This window comes from Salvelinus fontinalis, chromosome 30 (genome assembly GCF_029448725.1).
Source record: "Salvelinus fontinalis isolate EN_2023a chromosome 30, ASM2944872v1, whole genome shotgun sequence".
NCBI lineage: Eukaryota > Metazoa > Chordata > Actinopteri > Salmoniformes > Salmonidae > Salvelinus > Salvelinus fontinalis.
Window position 1 is genome coordinate 21,551,297 of NC_074694.1, and position 19,416 is coordinate 21,570,712.

General features: G+C 40.6%; 1 long non-coding RNA gene across 3 annotated transcripts in view; it reads left to right on the forward strand.

Annotated features, from left to right (window-relative positions):
* The window catches only part of LOC129828797 (uncharacterized), a 36,071-nt gene that overhangs the window by 5,969 nt on the left and 10,686 nt on the right, over positions 1-19,416 (forward strand). For 2 of the 3 annotated variants that reach the window (XR_008755298.1, XR_008755297.1), the window contains exon 3: positions 16,199-17,564. The exons of the other annotated variant lie outside the window; for it this stretch is intronic. This is a non-coding gene — a long non-coding RNA (uncharacterized LOC129828797). Of the gene's footprint in view, positions 1-16,198; positions 17,565-19,416 lie in introns of those variants that run through there. 3 annotated transcript variants of the gene reach the window in all.

Consider the following 19,416-nt stretch of genomic DNA (forward strand, 5'->3'; position numbering starts at 1 on the left):
CTTGAAATTGGAAGTCTACATCGGGAATTGCCTTCAAAACCAGCCTCTAGGGACAACAAGGAGTGAATGCTATTACCATCAAGTTGGCTTCTGTTGTGGATGGGTGTGGTGGATGGTTTCCTGTGTTCGATACCAGTCGTGGATACTGGTTCCCATGACTCTGGATCAGAAGATTGCATGTTCAATCCCAATTGTGGCCACTGGTTCCCAAGCCTCTGCATCAGAAGGTTGGACACTGGTTCCCATGACTCTGAATCACAAGGTTTTATTTTCCATCCCAGTCATGGGCACTGTTTTTAACATTTTTCATTTGAACCCTATCCCAAACCTTAATCCTTACCTTAACCATTCAGAATGAGTGCCTAAACTAAACCCTTAACTTCAAAATTAGATTTTTGGAGAAATGGAATGATACAGAGCAGCAATTTGACATTTGGAACAGCTTAGAAATGTTATGTTTGGAGAATGTGGTTTAAAGTCTAATTTTGCAGTGATATGGGAGAGCTTGTTGGTTATCTCTCTTTTTTTTCAACTAATGGTTGTCATTATAGAACAGTATATAACTAATTTATTTTGCAAAAACAATTCTAAAGCTATTCTAATTTAAAAGTTTATTTACTAAGTATGTCCATTGACATAGCCCAGTTTCCCTGTTGCCATTAGCCTATATCTAAAACTTTCTGTGGTTAACTGCTGCCTTTGAGTTGGCGGGAACGGGTCATAATCCATCACTGAAGGCCTAGAATTTGAAATTTAGAGAGCTATTGTAATACTCGATATTAGCTTAAGGGATAATAACGAGGGATGTAGCGTCCACGGAACTCGTTGTTCACGCGTGAGCAGCACCTGTCAAATGTGATTTATTTCAGTGGCTCCGTTTGGCGGGCGAGATCAATAGAGGACGTCTGGAGCACGCCAGGAAACGCAGCGAGCTGCATTACTGTGACAGGTGCAAGCCCCGCGCGCGGCTCTGTGTCGTTGCTGGGGGAAAGGACCGCCTCCGCATGCAGAGGTAGAAATAATGATGTTTCATCAATGGACCTTACTCACGCACTCACATGTTGTTGAAATGCTCTCTAAACATAACTTTAATTATCACTTTTTCTAGTAGTTTATAATTAAACGTATTATTGGGTTAACCCTATAGGCGCGATGCATACGGTGTTTGCCTTTCACGCCAGCGACCAGGGTTCACTTCTATGCCCCGTCGTTTGCTACACTGCTATCCGACGTGGGATGGCAACGGTGAGGCCATCGGAACGTACGGCTCGATGTGTGAGTGGTAGGTCGAAAGCATGTAGACGTGCCTTCCCGTTTGGAGGGGGCAGTGTAGCGATCTTTGCTATATTAACCACGTTATAATTCTCACCAGCTGGGTTAAACCCATTGGACCTATGTGGAGGGTGTTTACCTTTCACGCCAGGGACCCGGTTCCCTTCCCGACCCTGCGGTTTCCTATAATACATTAAAGGGATAGTTCACCCATACAAAATTATCTATTGGGTTCCTTACCCTGTAAGCAGTCTATGGACAAGTTATGACAGCAATCCACAATGCATAATTTGTGGCACAAATCAAATGAATGCCATACCTATCTGCCTTCAGAAAGTATTCACACTCTTTGACTTTTTCCACATTTGGTTTTGTTACAGCCTGATGTATTTGTCAATGGCCTACACATAATACCCCATAATGTCAAAGTGAATTTATGTATTTACAAATTAATTAAAAATGAAAAGCTGAAATGTCTTAAGTCAATAAGTATTCAACCCGTTTGTTATGGCAAGCCTATATAAGTTCAGGAGTAAAAATATGCTTAATAACAAGTCACATAATAAGTTGCATGGACTCACTCTGTGTGCAATAATAGTGTTTAACATGATTTTGAATGACTACCTCATCTCTGTACCCCACAAATACAATTATCCGTAAGGTCCCTCAGTCGAGCAGTGAACATCAAACACAGATTCAACCATAAAGACGAAGGGAAGTTTTCCAATGCCTGGCAAAGGGCACCTATTGGTAGATGGGTAAAAATCAAAAAGCAGACATTGAATATCCCTTTGAGCATGGTGAAGTTATTAATTACACTTTGGATGGTGTATCAACACACCCAGTCAATACAAAGATACAGTCTAACTCAGTTGCCAGACAGGAAGGAAACCACTCAGGGATTTCACCATGAGAGCAATGGTGACTTTTTTATTGTACTTTTTACAATTGGTAGTTACAGTCTTGTCCCATCGCTGCAACTCCCTATGGACTCAGGAGAGGCAAAGGTCGAGAACCATGCGTCCCCCGAAACACGACCCTGCCAAGCCGCCCTGATTCTTGACACTTAACCCGGAAGCCAGCCGCACCAATGTGTCGGAAGAAACACTGTCCAGCTGGCAACCGAAGTCATGCCCACCACAAGGAGTTTGAGGCAAGGAAATCACGGGTGGCCAAACCCTCCCCTAACCCAGACGACACTGGGCCAATTGTGCGCCGCCTCATGGGTCTCCCAGTCGGCTGTGACACAGCCTGGGATCGAACCCGTGTCTGTAGTGACGCCTCAAGCACTGCGATACAGTGCTTTAGACTGCTGTGCCACTCGGGAGGCCCAATTGTGACTTTTTAAAACAATTCCAGAGTTTACTGGCTGTGATAGGAGAAAACTGAGGATGGATCAACAACATTGTATTTACGCCCCAATGTTAACCGAATTGACAGAATAAATTAAAGGAAGTCTGTACAGAAGAAAAATATTCCAAAACATGCATCCTGTTTGCAATAAGACACTCAAGTAAAACTGCAAAAAAATGTGACAAAGAAATTATTATTTTTTTTAAAAGCGTTAGGTTTGGGACAAATCCAACACAACACATAATTGAGGACCACTCTTCATATTTTTAAGGACGATGGTGGCTGCATCATGTTATGGGTATGCTTGTCAGTGGCGATTTTAGCATGTAAATCTTGGTGGGGCAAAAAAAAATGTGGGTTGCATGCCAGCAAAGCCACTATACAACACAACACTAAACAATACATTGACTGCACTATAACTGTGACAAACGGTGCCCACAAACTGCCTACATAAGGCTGGCCCAACAGCAGAGTCCCAACAGCAGTCCCAACAGCAGAGTCCCAACAGCAGTCCCAACACCTTACCACTGCTACACCTGGCTATCAGAGGAGCCTTGTCTGGAAGCAAAACAGTTCATTCAGCCTCATTCAGCCTCATTTACTGCCTTTAAAAAAAACATAGCTGATATGGCTGAATTGCTTAAACAAATGTGGTTTCTACTGACAATTAAGATGTACAAACTATGCCATAAGGGGACGACAAGCGGATAAGAGGCAATCCGTAATTTTGATTAAGACATTAATGAGCGAGTTAGGACGGACGTAGTCAATATATCTATTTGTTCAGCACTTTTGAAATGTACAGCAAAATAATTCAGAACATGGCCGTCCTTACATTATTCTCCCTGTACACCAAGTCAGAACCGTAGGGTAAATAAAGGGGACATATAAGCAGACAATGAAAGCTCTTACAATATTCAATGATTACATTTCTCAAAAACAGGTTTTAGGCTGCATGGCACCACCAAGTCAGAACAGTAGGTGAAATTAAGAGGTGAAAATAGACCAAATTATTAGGGTGAGGCACATGGGCTACTAACATCTTACTACACAACACACACTTAGTATTACATTCTTAGCTACAGTATACATATCTCCCTGGCATATTACATAATTTATGCAGCGGCATACAATACATTTTTGGACTCACCTTGTTGTGCTGTGCTCACTTGAACTGAAAGGTGGCGAGGTGGTCCTTTGTGGGCAAATTTTGTCATCAAACTTTGTCATCAAAGTCTGGCATTCCACTGAATAGCAGAATAATGATAGCTTTGCAATGCTTGCAGTTAGCCACTGATTCCTTCCAAACCAGTCATTGTTGAATTTGCGATTTCTAACTTGTTTTGTAATGTTAATGTCCAATGGCTGATGAGCACCGATATATCTATATTTTCTCTTCATATGACAAGGATTAAAAATGATTTGCGAGTAGATTGTCGACTTGATTCATGATGATGACTGCTAGCTAAGATTTTGAAAGTCAGAGCTGTTGTAGATATAACGGGATTTGACGCCATTTTATCGGTGGCCAATGACCTTGAGTCTTCTTGGATGGTCATTTCTAATGTAACTTTATGGCACCACCCAAGGGGCTTGAATTTTCAAGCTCTACCCTTAGACTTGGCGGTGACATAGTGTCCCCATAAGTGACAGAACACTGAGCCAATCAAGGTGCAATGCTCCACATTTTCTGCTGGCTTGCCCCACCACCACAGAAAGCACTGAGCTAGGCTGAAACACCTGCATTTCGAAGCTTGTTTGTATGCAACTTTATAAACTCAATTATATCTATATATATTTTTACATTGTTTTCAAACTGATATGTGACACGTATTAATGCCAAAATAACATGCAAAACGGGCAAGCCCCCCCCCCCCCCCCCAATTAAAAAAAAATATTTATACACTACCGGTCAAAAGTTTTAGAACACCTACTCATTCAAGGGTTTTTCTTTATTTGTACTATTTTCTGCATTGTAAAATAATAGTGAAGACATCAGAACTATGAAATAACACATATGGAATCATGTAGTCTTCCATTCCTGTGGCGGTCCTCATGAGAGCCAGTTTCATTATAGCGCTTGATGGTTTTTGCGACTGCGCGTGAAGAAACTTTCAAAGTTCTTTAAATTTTCCGTATTGACTGACCTTCATGTCTTAAAGTAATGATGGACTCTCGTTTCTCTTTGCTTATTTGAGCTGTTCTTGCCATAATAGGGACGCATTAGAAGGAAATAAATTCCACAAATTAACTTTTAACAAGGCACACCTGTTAATTGAAATGCATTCCAGGTGACTACCTCATGAAGCTGGTTGAGAGAATGCCAAGAGTGTGCAAAGCTGTCATCAAGGCAAAGGGTGGCTATTTGAAGAATCTCAAATTTAAAATATATTTTGATTTTTTTAAACAATTTTTTGGTTACTATATGATTCCATATGTTTTAATTAAATCCATTTGAATCCCACTGTGTAACACAACAAAATGTGGAAAAAGTAAAGGGGTGTGAATACTTTCCGAAGGCACCTTATATTATAATTTTTTCCCCATCATGTCCAAATTATCGATAAGTGAATTTGTTGAGCTACACAATCAATTTCAGATACTTTAAGATGATCAAATACCAATCCAGAGATATATCTATTTAGTAAAACTAAGCAAATGTCTCACTGTTAAATCATTGTCTTACGCCAGATAGCGTGACCGCCGAACTTAAGCCTAGTTCACATCTAACATTCAAGAGGAGATGAGACAGTTTTATGCAGTTTTAGTACGACGTTTGTTTGATCTGAACTGTTTAGTTTTAGAACATCTCATGTCAGCTACTGGAGTGTCCAAAATTCAACATGTCAAATCTTAGCTCAAGACTTCTGACGAGATGGATCATTTTAGCCAATCAGAGAACAGTGTGCTAAAGCTCTTTGTTTAGCCAGGCAGCTAGCTAGTCAAGTATACAGCTAGCTAGCTATTCTGCTAAAGTTAGCCAGCCTAGTTTGCAGATTTTTCTCTGACATGTCACAAAGTGTCCCCTGTTTCTGGTGCATGTATTTCATTGACACTCGTTTGCTACAACACCTTGCTACAACAAGTGCCAACTTTGTTGTTTAGTAATGAAAATTGCAAACTTCTCTGACTACCATTAAGATACTTTTGAATAGCAAGTCACCCAACTTTTCAAATCCAAAATGCTGGAGTATAGCCAAACTTAAAATGTTAGCTTTACTGTCTAGATATACCTACATATGGTGAGGACTATACATATGCCAACAACATTCACAAAATGTGCTTCCGTCGTGGAGATATGACGTATTCATATCCACCCAAAACCGGTTTGTAGCCTATATGACGGTATATCAAAATGCTTAAAAGTGAGAAACAATTATATACCATATATGGAGGAGGAGAGAGAAAGAAAGAGAGAGAGAACACGTAATAAAGAAAGAAGCTGGTCTTTATACTGTGTCCGTGCCACCCATAGAATTGCATATTAGAACTAACTAATTGAATAAGATATCTGTGGTGCCACCCACCCACCTGACAGAACAGAATAGAACACTGCTGCCCAGTGGAACAGAAAAGGATCAATAGGTTATAATCAGACCGCTATTCTAGAACACATTCATTTCTATCCCGACTCTCATTATTTCCTTTGTAGGCATGGCCGCCACAGAGATCCTATTAAATCACTAGGTATTCTATTACATGGGCATCGTAGGGTTCTCGGAAGGGATTGTGTGTTAGAATGGCACCCCTGTAGAAAATGACTAGGCTACACTCTGGGAAAAAGAGAGCTTGCTCTGCGGGCTAGATTCAAGCAATTTAGCAATAAACTCTTCATATCACCTCTCTCTCCAATGGCAATGTATTTTCTTTACTATACCATCCACTCATCTCTCTCCCTCTCTCTAGTGTCTAGGGACTTGTAAATCCCTTTATCACAATGGCAGGGTGGATTAAAGTTAGCTTTACAGAGAAAGTTTTAAGTTGATCCGATGCTAGGTTCTTGTTTCACAAAACTATTTCCTAGAAAACATAATGGATGTTACATTGCCTGTCCCAGTTACCGCCTATCTTTACAAGACTCTAGTGCTCTTAAATAGAAATTAAGTCACTTCTAATTCAGTCTGTATTGCTGTATTAACATGTCAACTTCATAATAAACACTGGGGGGCAGCTGGGACTTGACGTGTAAGTCCGGTTTCTTCTGTTAAGGCCTTCAGAACTGTAACATTGCATTACCGACAGTGGACATTTTGTAAGATGGCATCCACAGCCCCCAGGGGCCAAATCTATGGTACCTAAATATACTCAGGTTACATGCAGTGCATTCAGAAAGTATTTAGACCCCTTCACTTTTTCCACATTTTGTTACGTTAGTCTTATTCTAAAATGGATTAAATTACATTTTTTCCTCATAAATCCACACACAACACCGCAAATAAGAAACAGGAGTACCTTATTTACATAAGTATTCAGACCCTTTGCTATGAGACTCAAAATTGAGCTCGGGTGCAACCTGTTTTGATTGAACATCCTTGAGATGTTTCTACAACTTGATTGGAGTCCATCTGTGGTAAATTGGTTGGACATTATTTGGAAAGGCATACACCTGTCTATATAAGGTCCCACAGTTGACAGTGCATGTCAGAGCAAAAACCAAGCCATGAGGTATAAGGAATTGTCCATGGAGCTCCGAGACAGGATTGTGTCAAGGCACAGATGTGGGGAAGGGTACCAAAACGTTTCTGTAGCATTGAAGGTCCCAATGAACACAGTGGCCTCCATTATTCTTAAATGGAAGAAGTTTGGAACCACCAAGACTCTTCTTAGAGCTGGCCGCCCAACGAAATTGAGCAATCGGGAGAGAAGGGCCTCTGTCAGGGAGGTGACCAAGAATCTGATGGTCACTCTGACAGAGCTCCAGAGTTCCTCTGTGGAGATGGGAAAACCTTCCAGAAGGACAACCATCTCTGCAGCACTCCACCAATCAGGCCTTTATGGTAGAATGGCCGGGTGGAAGCCACTCCTCAGTAAAAGGCATGACAGTCCGCTTGGAGTTTGCCAAAAGGCACCTAAAGGACTCTCAGAACATGAGAAACAAGATGTTCTGATCTAATGAAACCAAGATTGAACTCTTTGGCTTGAATGCCAAGTATCATGTCTCGAAGAAACCTGGAACCATCCCTACAGTGAAGCATGGTGGTGACAGAATCATGCTGTGAGGATGTTTTTCAGTGGCAGGGACTGGTAGACTAGTCAGGATCGAGGGAAAGATGAACGGGGCAAAGTACTGAGAGATCCTTGATGAAAACCTGCTCCAGAGCGCTCAGGACCTGCGACTGGGGCGAATGTTCACTTTCCAACAGGACAACGACCCTAAGCACACAGCCAAGACAACGCAGGAGTGGCTTCAGGATAAGTCTCGGACTTGAACCCCATCTAACATCTCTGGAGAGATGCAGCGACGCTCCCCATCCAACCTGACAGGGCTTGAGAGGATCGGCAGAGAAGAATGGTAGAAACTCCCCAAATACAAATGTACCAAGCTTTTAGCGTCATAGCGAAGAAGACTCAAGGCTGTAATCACTGTCAAAGGTGCTTTGACAAAGTACTGAGTAAAGGGTCTGAATACTTATGTAACTGTGATATTTCCGTTTTTATTTTTAATACATTTGTAAAATTTTCAAAAAATCTGTTTTTGCTTCGTCATTATGGGGTATTGTGTGTAGATTGATGCGGGAATAAAGTATTTAATCTATTTTAGAAAGAGGCTGTAAGGTAACAAAATATGGAAAAAGTCAAGGATCTAAATGCGCTGTAAATCTATCTCTGTGACAAATTTAGTGCCTTCACCTCCAAACATTCCTTCTGAATTGTAAAATAACATTACTGCCTGCAGCCATTTTGTAAAATGTTTGCCATTTCCCCAGGGGCCAAATCTTGAGTGGCCCCATATCTAAATATTTTCATGGTACATAAATCTACGTCAGTGCCAAAGTTGGTGCTTTTATCACAAAGTGCAAGGTTGGGGTACATGCTGATCTATCCACACTGAAAATAGTTAGTAGTTAACTAGTTAACTTAGCCTTAATTCAAGCAATAACGACACACGAAGTTCAAACATTGTCACGTTCCTGACCTATTTCTGTTAGTTTGTTGTATGTGTTAGTTGGTCAGGACGTGAGTTTGGGTGGGCATTCTATGTTTTCTGTTTCTATGTTGGTTTATGGGTTGCCTGGTATTAATTAGAGGCAGGTGTTTGGCGTTCCTCTAATTAAGAGTCATATTTAGGTAGGTTGTTTCACAGTGTTCGTTGTGGGTGGTTGTCTCCTGTGTCAGTGTTTGTCGCACCATACGGGACTGTTTCGGTTTGTTTTGTTCATCGTCATTTATGTGTAGACTTTTTCCCTGTTCGTGCGTTCTCGTGTGTTATGTGAGTCCATCGTCCAGATCTGTCTACACCGTTTGTTGTTTTGTTAGTTTATTAGTCAAGTTCGTGTTTTCGTGTTTTTCTTTAATAAATCATGTCTTCAAACTCCGCTGCATTTTGGTTCAATCCCTGCTCCTCCTCTTCTGATGAAGAGGAGGAGGAAAACCGTTACAAACATTTTGTTGTCTTATAACCAGATTATAGCCAGTGGCTTGTATTCATGGATGACAAGGGAAGCCGGGCTTCCTCCAAAATGTTACCATTAAAAAAATACTAATTATAAAACAATTTCTCTTTCCTCTCTGTTTTCAAAATGTTCCTTAAATTCTCAATTGGCTGTATCTATCTCACTGGAGCGAGTGAAACAGCGCACCTCTGTCTCATTATGTGTAGCCCATGTATCTGATACTGTCTGGACATAAAGAGTACGACATGTTGCCACATAGAATTTGATTGATTGATGCCAGTGAGCATTTGGCCTCCATTGATAAAGTGTTTTTCCAATCAGGGTGGGGCTGAGCTCAACTGTGGGATGGTCCTGGTGCAGCAAAACGCAAGGGAGGCCAGTTTGGATTTGGCATCACACTAATCAAATCACATCATTGGTTTCTGGTCTGCTTGTAATGTGTTGTTGTCCTGCAGTAGCTAGCTAGCTAAATTGATAATTTTATAAGCCATGTATGGAGATTGGGATTTGGACTTTGTGTTTTTACCTAATTATCTGTACAGGCCAGTGATTCTGATCGAAGCATAAATGCATACATAGTGCCACTGGCCTGAAATGATTGCAGTTCAATATGTAGCCTAGATGTAGTAGGCGCACATTAACTGACCTGCTAGGTAGCTAGCTAACTTAGCTGGTTCATTGTTGCCCATGGGAGGAAGCTATCAAGCATTTTAGCCAGGTAGCCTAGTCTAGGACATCAAAAACCAAAAGCCTGTACTTCTGTATAATACTCATAAACTGTTTTGCCAACATGAAAGAGAGGAGGATCATTGGAGTTCATCTACTCTACAAGTAGGGTTAGTCAACAACATGTTTTTTTGAGACACACACAAATCAGTGCAATGGACAGCCACATAATCTTTAGCAACATTGATTGGGCTTCATTGTTTTTGGTATCTTTCTTTTTTTCACTGTATTAGACTAATCATAGCCTAGTTGATATGATGATGTTAAAATGTTTAAGTTGAAATGGTGCTGGAAGATCGGGAGGCAGTACTCCTGTTTTCTCAGTGGTTCCAAATGAGTTGTTTAGTAAACTTCTGGAAATATTAACTTGCTTGACCATGTTGTAAGTCATGTAATTGTTTGTTACATGGAATATTTGCTTTATGGACTTCCAGACAGATGTTGCCCTCCGGTTTTGTCATGAAACAAACTTGTGTGGTAGAATTTAACAAAACAAACCTGTGTGGTAGAATTTATTCCGCCACTGTGTTACTTGTCTTTTTGTTGTATCTGCTTTATGGTATATCACGGCATATGAACAAATGGGTTATACCGCAAACTGCAATAATCACAACATAGGTTTTAATATGGCTTGGCTTTTCCTGGCTTGGGTTTCTGGCTGATTATAGATCCCATAAAAATTTTGTGATGAATATATTTCATGTCATAGTCACCAGTCAACTCCATTACATTCATAAAGTTACTTCAACTTCAACTTGTGAATGCTATCTGTGGTTAGCTATGCTAGCTATGCTATGCTACCAGTCTGTCTCAATGAGTGTTAGCATGCTAATAGCGTACCCTACGTCCGGAAAAATATATATATTTCTAAGGGGTATACAGTAGGTTGATAATGATATCAGCCAAATATTGTTGTACGAGACGTTTAAAAAATGTTGACCTCTCAAAACGTGCTACTTACAATGCTAATTAGCTACTGTAAATGCAGCTATGTCGATTATGGAAATGGTGGAAAGCTGGTGGAAATGGAAACGCACCATCCTCACATATGGGCAGGGCGCCACTCTTAAATAGACTTGCGCACGCTGGTCTCCACATTTTCAGTGCCACAGACAACTTTCAAAAAGGCTACTGTAGCTTATCTTCTAGGCCTACTGTATTGTCTGCAATTTTTAAAACAGAAAAATGCTTTAGAAAACAGAAAAATGCCAAGGTAATGTTAATAAATCAATAACTAGCGTAAGTAATTCTAACTTCATGAATTAAAAGGCAGGTCTATCTTAAAGAAAGGAGGACCAAGGCACTCTTCATATAATTCATTAAAATGCCTTTATTTGTATGGCATTTTCAATGGAAACAAAGTTTGAAAACTCCGACGCGTTTCATACTCCCTGATGAAGGCCATGCCGTTTTTAAACTTTGTTTCCATTGAATATGCCATACAAATAATGACATTTTTATTAATTATATGAAGAGTGCCTTGGTCCTCCTTTCTTTTTGATTCCCAATTTACCCCTTTTACCAAAGAGCACCTCCTGTCTACCAAAATATACTATTGTGTACCTTAGCAGCACTTCCCTTCCTCCTTTTTTTCTGCAGGTCTATCTTAATTCTGGTATTAGGCAATGGGTTAAAAATATATTTTTCCTGGTTATTTCTACGGCATTTTTTGTATTAATATGCTTCAGTTGCTCGACTGGTTTGGCTTAAAATTATGAATATTTTTTTTTTAGGGATCAAGGGTTTTTAAAATAGACTGAAATTCACTAATATGGTGCCTGGTGAAGGGTTTCATATATGCCCTATATACTTTCAAAATAATAAATATTATTAAAAAGCTGTACATTATTCCAGACCAGTCTGTACGTTTGAATGGCGTTTCAAGCTTAAATGGTGTAAGAAAAATATTGTTCCAATGAATAATAACTGTAAAAAACTGAAATAAGTCAAAGATTGAGAATTACTGCTGAAGCAAGTCACTAATAATAATAATAATAACACGTTTATTAATAGCCTATATTATTTGTGGTAATATTATTGTTGTTTTCAAAATACTGCTGATGATAATAGACAAAATATCGCTAAAATACATTTTTAATAAATCTTTGTTACAAATGTGTGTTGGGATTTTGAAATGGATTGATTGGCATCGGTCAGAATTTCTATTATTATTGATTTGTGTTTGATCCACCCACTTTTGGTGAATTCTGCTTATGCATGTGTTTTCAAATATACATATATATTTTTACTGCAGATTACCGCCAGGAAACACTAACAAAAGAGACACCTCTCAAAAGTTAGTTTTTGGGGGCTTATGTTAACCAGAAAGTTTTGTAGCCTTCAGTTGCGTGCTACTTTTTCATAACAAGAGGGGGCCACCAAAACTTCAGATTCGCGTTAAAACAAATGGGAAAAAAGTTAAATATATATATTTTTTAATCAAAAGTAACATTATAATTGTCATTTCTACTGGTGCGCAAGAATGACAGCACATATGCTTATAAAAATAGTTAGTTATACAATGAGTTAGTGTCCTTTAACCGTGCTATGATAGGCTATATATATATATTTTTTAAACCAGTCATGCTTCCACTATCTTTAAATATTTAATCCTGTGTTTGGACACATCAACGAACATCGAAGTAAAGTGATGACCAAGATTTTGATTTACATAAAATATTGTTCATGTTCATCTGAAAAGGCTGCCTATTATATGCATATTTTTTCTGCCTGTATTCATTTAATTTATTTTCTATTTGTGTCAAAGGCTGTCCACTTCAAATAATCTATATTTCATCCACCCATTGAAATTAAAATAGTTACGGATAAACGAGTTGCATTGAACTGGCCTCTAAAAATTTAAGTTGAACATGTTTACTAACTTTTCGATTCTTATAGACGCATTTCATTTACATAATGGCATGTAGACTTCAGTGGCTTCTTTCCAGAACATAATATTTTGTCTCCATTTTGATCACTGGATGGCGTCTTGCTAGGCCTACTGTTTACATTACAGCTAGATTAACCGTGCACTCACCAGCTCACCGCTTTGTGCTATTGAGAAGACAGTGTTTTCATACGCATGTGACTTATACATTTCTGAAACCACTGGACCCTAACTGAGGCTCATGACTATATTGCACCATGCATCTATTTTTAAAAATTGTTTTTACTTACAATACTTTTGTGTATCCTAGCCTAGGCTTATGTTTCTCCTATAATATTCTTAAAGTTCATTCATATTTCATGAACACTGTTTTCGAAATTAATAGCGAACACTCGAGCAGATGTCAGAGCGTCTCGGGGATGTTTATGTGTCAGTGTATGTGCCTGGTTAGGGATGCATTATCCAATCACGATATCAAACATTTATGAATGGCAGCTGTATCCGCCGGCCGTTTCTGGATGTTTCATTAGCCAACAATGCTGTCAGACTGAGACGGACCACCAGCCAGTTTCATCCTTGCCTTAATCAGAGGCTGATTTATAAGCTAGGCCTACTTACTTCTGGGAACAGGTGTATGGTCTCCCTGGGCGATGCATGACATTAACAGAGCAATTAAGTGAAAGGAAAAACCACAAATCATGACTTTGGAAACATTTGTATATAGTCAGAATTTATACTCACTTTTTTCTTCTTAATTGTGTCTCTTCCGATGTGAAATTAAATTAGGCTAGTCTACTGGAGAATAAGGCTGCTATGCACAATCAAAATATTTTGAACTTTTCACACAATTTCAACCAATTATTCGTAGTCGTTTTGATGTCCATATAGCCTGTTTTTTTTCCAGTGCACTTGGAACTTTTCCATCATTGACCATAGACTTGTGCACTCAATAGGTCCAGGGCAATATCAGGGTTACATTTCGTGCAGAGGTAATGGGGAAGTTATTGGAAGGTAGTCCGACAAGGGTTTCCACGGGGTCTTTGGTTCACGGTGGGGTTAAAGAGACTGTTTATACATTTGTCTTGCTTTCTCCAGAAATCCGCTTCCTTCCTAAAAGAGGACGTGTCCAGCTTGCCAGTGCAGCTTTCACCCCGCTCAGTCACCAGTCTGTACCATGTTTGTTTTTCCACGTTTATTAAGTTCTCCCCCAACAGGAAAACAAATAATATCAAGACGTCATTGGCTGCAAGGTTTCTTCTCTTCTTTGTGCGTGTTGTTATAGGCCCTGTCCTCGAACTCCTGAGAACGTTTTGTGTTTGACTTCCAAAGTTACTTTGCTATTTTTGTCCTCGGTAGCCTACCCCAGACTCATTTCAGTAGCTTTGTCATTGAATTAAATGATAATATCAATAGTGTATGACTATGTAATTACATACGTGGAATGCACGTTCAAATAAATGGCTATTTCAATCATTGATTGCAGATATTTGTCCAGCACTTTCTATGATATGTATTTCTATGTGTTTCTTCTCTAGTTTATTGGTGAATATGTTAGTCAAGAATTTGAGTCCCTTATTCAAATGAAATAAAAACATATTTAAAACAGTTTGTTTTGATGTTTCTTTCAAACTGGAAAATTCTGAACTGGTGACAAGCGTATTGTTGTTATATTTGATAACATGCTGTTCAGAATGGAAAATCCACCATAGTGAATGACACACACACACACACACACACACACACACACACACACACACACACACACACACACACACACACACACACACACACACACACACACACACACACACACACACACACACACACACACACACAAACTCACAAACTCACACACACATTGCCTACTCCTTTCGAGATGTGAAAATAAATGACCAGTCTGAAGGTAAGTACCTGCTCACTTCAGTTACAGACACTTCACAACTAAATGCTCCCTGACGTACCCCTGTAAACAGCTATATCCTTGAGAGAAATGTCTCTGAAGTTTTATGAACATGCCTCTGTTGTTTTTCCACACTTATTTTATATCACATAAAATTTTAACAAACACTTTTAGCATACATTTGAAAGAACCCACCTCTCCTAGGGAGAGGGTGTACAGGACAAGGAGATCTCCCACTCCTTTTAGCTTCACCAGCTGTCATCCATCCATCCTGGGACCAGAGCACTTCTCATCTCCACACATCAGGTCAAATGGAGGGAGGGAGAGAGAGAGAAAGGAGAGAAGAGAGAGTCCCATCTATGGTGTGTGGTGGGGATTTGTGTTTGTTGGCAGAGGTGAGCCAGCGTCGTTTGGTTTTTCCTCCCTCCTGTTCATCAGGTTCAGCAGTGCCACTGCCTCAGTCTACAATAGATGAGTACACTCATCTGGTGGAGCAAGAGGGGAGAGATGTGCTGGTCAGCTGCCTATCAGCTCACAGCCTTAGAGCACAGGGAGGACCTAGGAGGGAGGATCTGCTGGTACAGAGAGGAGAGTGTTGGCAGGGTGTCACAATAAAAACCTTCCCCCCTCCAGCCAATATCTCAAGCCCACCCGTGCTAGTTTTTAGGGTTCCCCTCTTACAGTCACTCTGACTCTCACTGAGGCACAATCACATTTACATGCCCCAAAATGGTAACAGTGATCTGTCTCTCTTTTCTAGATCAAAAACAGGGCAGTTAAAAAGAGACAGTGGCTGTGTCAGTATGTTATGATGGCCACATATTTAAATGACATTTACTGAAATATATTTCCGACACTTATGGCTTTGATGTTTATTTGTGTTCCTATGAAAGGTTGAAATGAGACCAATAGTAGTGAAAGTGAAGCTGTAAATTCCCAGTATGAAATGAATATGAAAAGCAAAAGGTCAGCTGTGGACGGTCTAGTGGGTTTCTCATTGACACAGCAGTGACCTTAGCCATGCCTGTCCATTAGTTCCAATGTTTGACAGCCTTTATAGACAGACAGCAGCTCTGTCTGTCAATGGACAAATGAGTGAGTTGTCTGTAGTGTGACAGGACCGTCCATTCAGTGACGTGCTACATGCTGTGGATGTCATTGATCCACGGCACTGGCAGCATATTGTCCATGCAGTCAATTCTACACATTATATGTCTAAACTTCAGCACAGCTTGAAAGGGTCAGATGATCATATGTGGTATTACTTGCCCTGTGTTCTTGTCCCAGTGTCAGGCTTGACCCTTGATACTTTTTCTAATGAGTCTCTTTATAGTGGAACTTTCTATGTTATTGTTTTTGATCCATAGACCTCTGGTTTTCATCCTCACATCATCCTCATATTCCAGATTTGTCTGATATTTTTGTAACCAAGATATTTCGTTTTAGGGCTTCTCCTGAGGACATTCCTGTTGTATCCCTCTCAATGATGACCCAGAGTTCAGTTCTCCTAGGACCACTTCACCTTGGTGTCCACTTTGGCTATTTTGTTTGGGAGCGTTCTGGTGTCTTTTATCCTGAATGCTTTTTGGTGTCCTGCCCGCTCAGATAATGAAAGATGAGAAATGATGGTCTGGTTTGACATTGGATGATTCACCCTCATAGGACAGTGTGAGTCCAGAGAGTCCAGGAATTAATCCAACCTTACTCCCACCCACACCCCTCCCACGCCCACATGGGGGGTGACTAAGAGGTGAGCACCCTTCCCATCAGGCTCTTTTGTTGTCTGGGGGCTTCTGATGATATCAGCACATTGTAGCAGTGACCCCAGTAGCCAGACAAGGAAGAATGGAGCGGCTGCACATCATTGTTCCCCATCGTCACCCCGCCATGTTTTGTCACGTTGTTTACCTTTTCTGACCAACCTTCCTATGAACTCCTTCCTCGTAAACTCTACCCCCCCCCCCCCCTCCCCCACCCCCCAACCCTTCACTGTGTGAAAGGGTCAGCCATGCCACGGCAATTGTGCTATGTGTGTGTTTGTCTTCGCGTAACCATGTATGCATGTTTAGATGTGTGATCCTCAGATCAGTATGTATCAGTTGTTAGAGAGAGGAATAGAATACAACAGTAGCTTTTGTGCCAGTCACCAAACACAGCCACACAAAGGGCTCTCGAATCGATTGTTTATGTGATAATAGCACAGTCCTTAACAACTGCCACCTGGAAACACTAGCCGGCTAATTGTGTGCCCTTCCTCCAGGCAACCGCATTTGTACACTTGTTATGTTATTGACTGACAAAGAAGCAAAGGGATAAATGATTAAGTAAGAGGAGGGGGGAATTTGTTCTGCAGGATTCTGTCTAACAAACAACTAAACTAAATGAACTTCTGGTTCTGTATAATACTCACTGTATCTGGTACAATAATAATCCTAAATGAAATATGAATTCCATTAAGGGATTAGTCCAGTGTCATAAAGGAACCACTTACCAACACCAAAGGTAATTTGTAACCTTAGCAACTACTGGAAAGGAGGATTATCATTGCAGTGTGGGTTGTCCTTGTGGACTTGACACCATGGCTTTGCCCCAGTTTCAAGCAAATGCATGACAAAAGTTTATAAAATATGGATACAGGCTCTATGAGAAGCAGGTATAGAGAGGAATTTGTTTTATTTTTCAATTTCTTATGTAAAGAAATTGACAGCTTGAGCAACAGGTCATTGGGTCCAAAGTATGCTACGATGTTGAATACTACCTAGATAAAAGGCTGAATTTGATACAGGGGTGCAACTTTGGTTTTAGAAGTGGGGGGGGGGGGGGGACATATTATATATATATTTTTTTATCCAGTCAGATAAGCACTCCAAACAGCCTACCCGACGGTTCTGAGGCGTCCACATAGTCCTAAAGCACACCGTTGCCCCGTTTTGTATCACATTCCAATGATAAAACTGGGGGGACGATAAAAATGTAATTTCAGAATGTGGGGGGTACATGTCCCCGCCGTCTCCAGTGAAATTTGCGCCCCTGTATATATATACATATATGTTATGAGGCTTTTTAACATGAACACAGTTTTCATATTCATTGATGCTTTTAGTGTCTGTTCTTTGTTGTGTTTTTATTGTGTATTTATTGGTGTTGTATGTATTGGCTGGTGCAATCAAATTTCCTATTTGGGGCATTAATAAAGTACTATTTTATCTTATTTTGTATACATGGCTCCTAAAGTGTCTTGGTTATACATAATAATTGATATTTGTGTTGTTGTTGTCATGGCACAAAATTCTGTCTGGTGAGATTGACAGCATTCAACATTTTTAAATTGACGCATCGGAGAGCAGTTTTCAAGGGGCAATTGGTGAGTCAAGTGTGCTAGAAAATCATCACATTTTACGCTGAATTGATGATGTCTTTTTTAGCATGGAGGAGTTTGTATTTAGGTTTAAACAGCTTCCTCCATCAAGTTTAACCACTCTCTTACCGAGGCGTCTCAAATGGCTTATTGCTTAATCATGTGGAAGTGACAATAGCCCAACCCTGTTCTCTCTCTCTCTCTTTCTCTGCCTCTCTCTCTCCCCCCTCTCTCTCTCTCTCTCTCTCTCAGCCTCTCTCTCCCCCCCCCTCTCTCTCTCTCTCTCTCTCTCGCTCTCTTTCTCAGCCTCTCTCTCTCCCTCTCTCTCTCTCGCTCTCTTTCTCAGCCTCTCTCTCTCCCCCTCTCTCTCTCTCGCTCTCTTTCTCAGCCTCTCTCTCCCCCTCTCTCTCTCTCTCTCTCTCTCACTCTCACTTCCTGTCTTCCTATTTTTTTTTTTTCTTTGTAAGTTTGGGGAAGCTATTAAAGCAACAGCAAATGGCTTCTCAAGTGACATTTGCTGACATTCAAGGAAGTGCATTTATCAGCGTAGTACAGTTCACCTCGGTGAATGAAATCCATTTGTGCTGGTGTGTCAGAGCTGCTGGCCCCGCTCTCTCTCCCACCTTTAAATTGATGCCCAGCGAATGGGAAATGGCAAGGTGGCGCACGGCTCTGCAGCTGCTCTCAAATGTCACGCTGGAAAATCTTTAATGGGCTAAGTGTAGCCTTTCCGGCCCCAACTTGTCAGGTAATCAGAAATCTCTGGAGCTCTTCTCTCCTCCCTCCCTCCCTCTCCCACATCTCCCTGGCTCCCCCCGAGGCCACGGCACACCACTAATTACCAGTTATACCAATCGGAGCAAGGGGGGCCGTGAAACAGGTAGACTGCTTTTAAAGGAGAGATATTGGAGCAGCCATCTCCATGGCTGCATATTAATAGCCTGGTTATGTATTTGTTTTATCCTGATAGCTGGTCCAGATCCTAGGGCTGTTGTAGGTGACTAATATTAAGGAGTGTTTTTTTTTCTTCTCTGCTGTGGAACCTTGTGAACCTGTTGATCAGTGTCCCCTTTTCCCTGGGGAACTCTTATGTGGTCGAGCAGGAAGAGCTGATAGTGGCCTTGCTCACTAGACTCATTACAACTACATGTTTGGAAAAATGTGAGCCTCAAACTGACATTTTAGGGCCCACATTTGAGGGTAAGCTATAATATTAATACCAATCACACAATAGATTATTTAGTATCACAGACATACCCATGATGAGAGGACCCTCTATGGTTGACTCACTGTAGCTTCACACAAA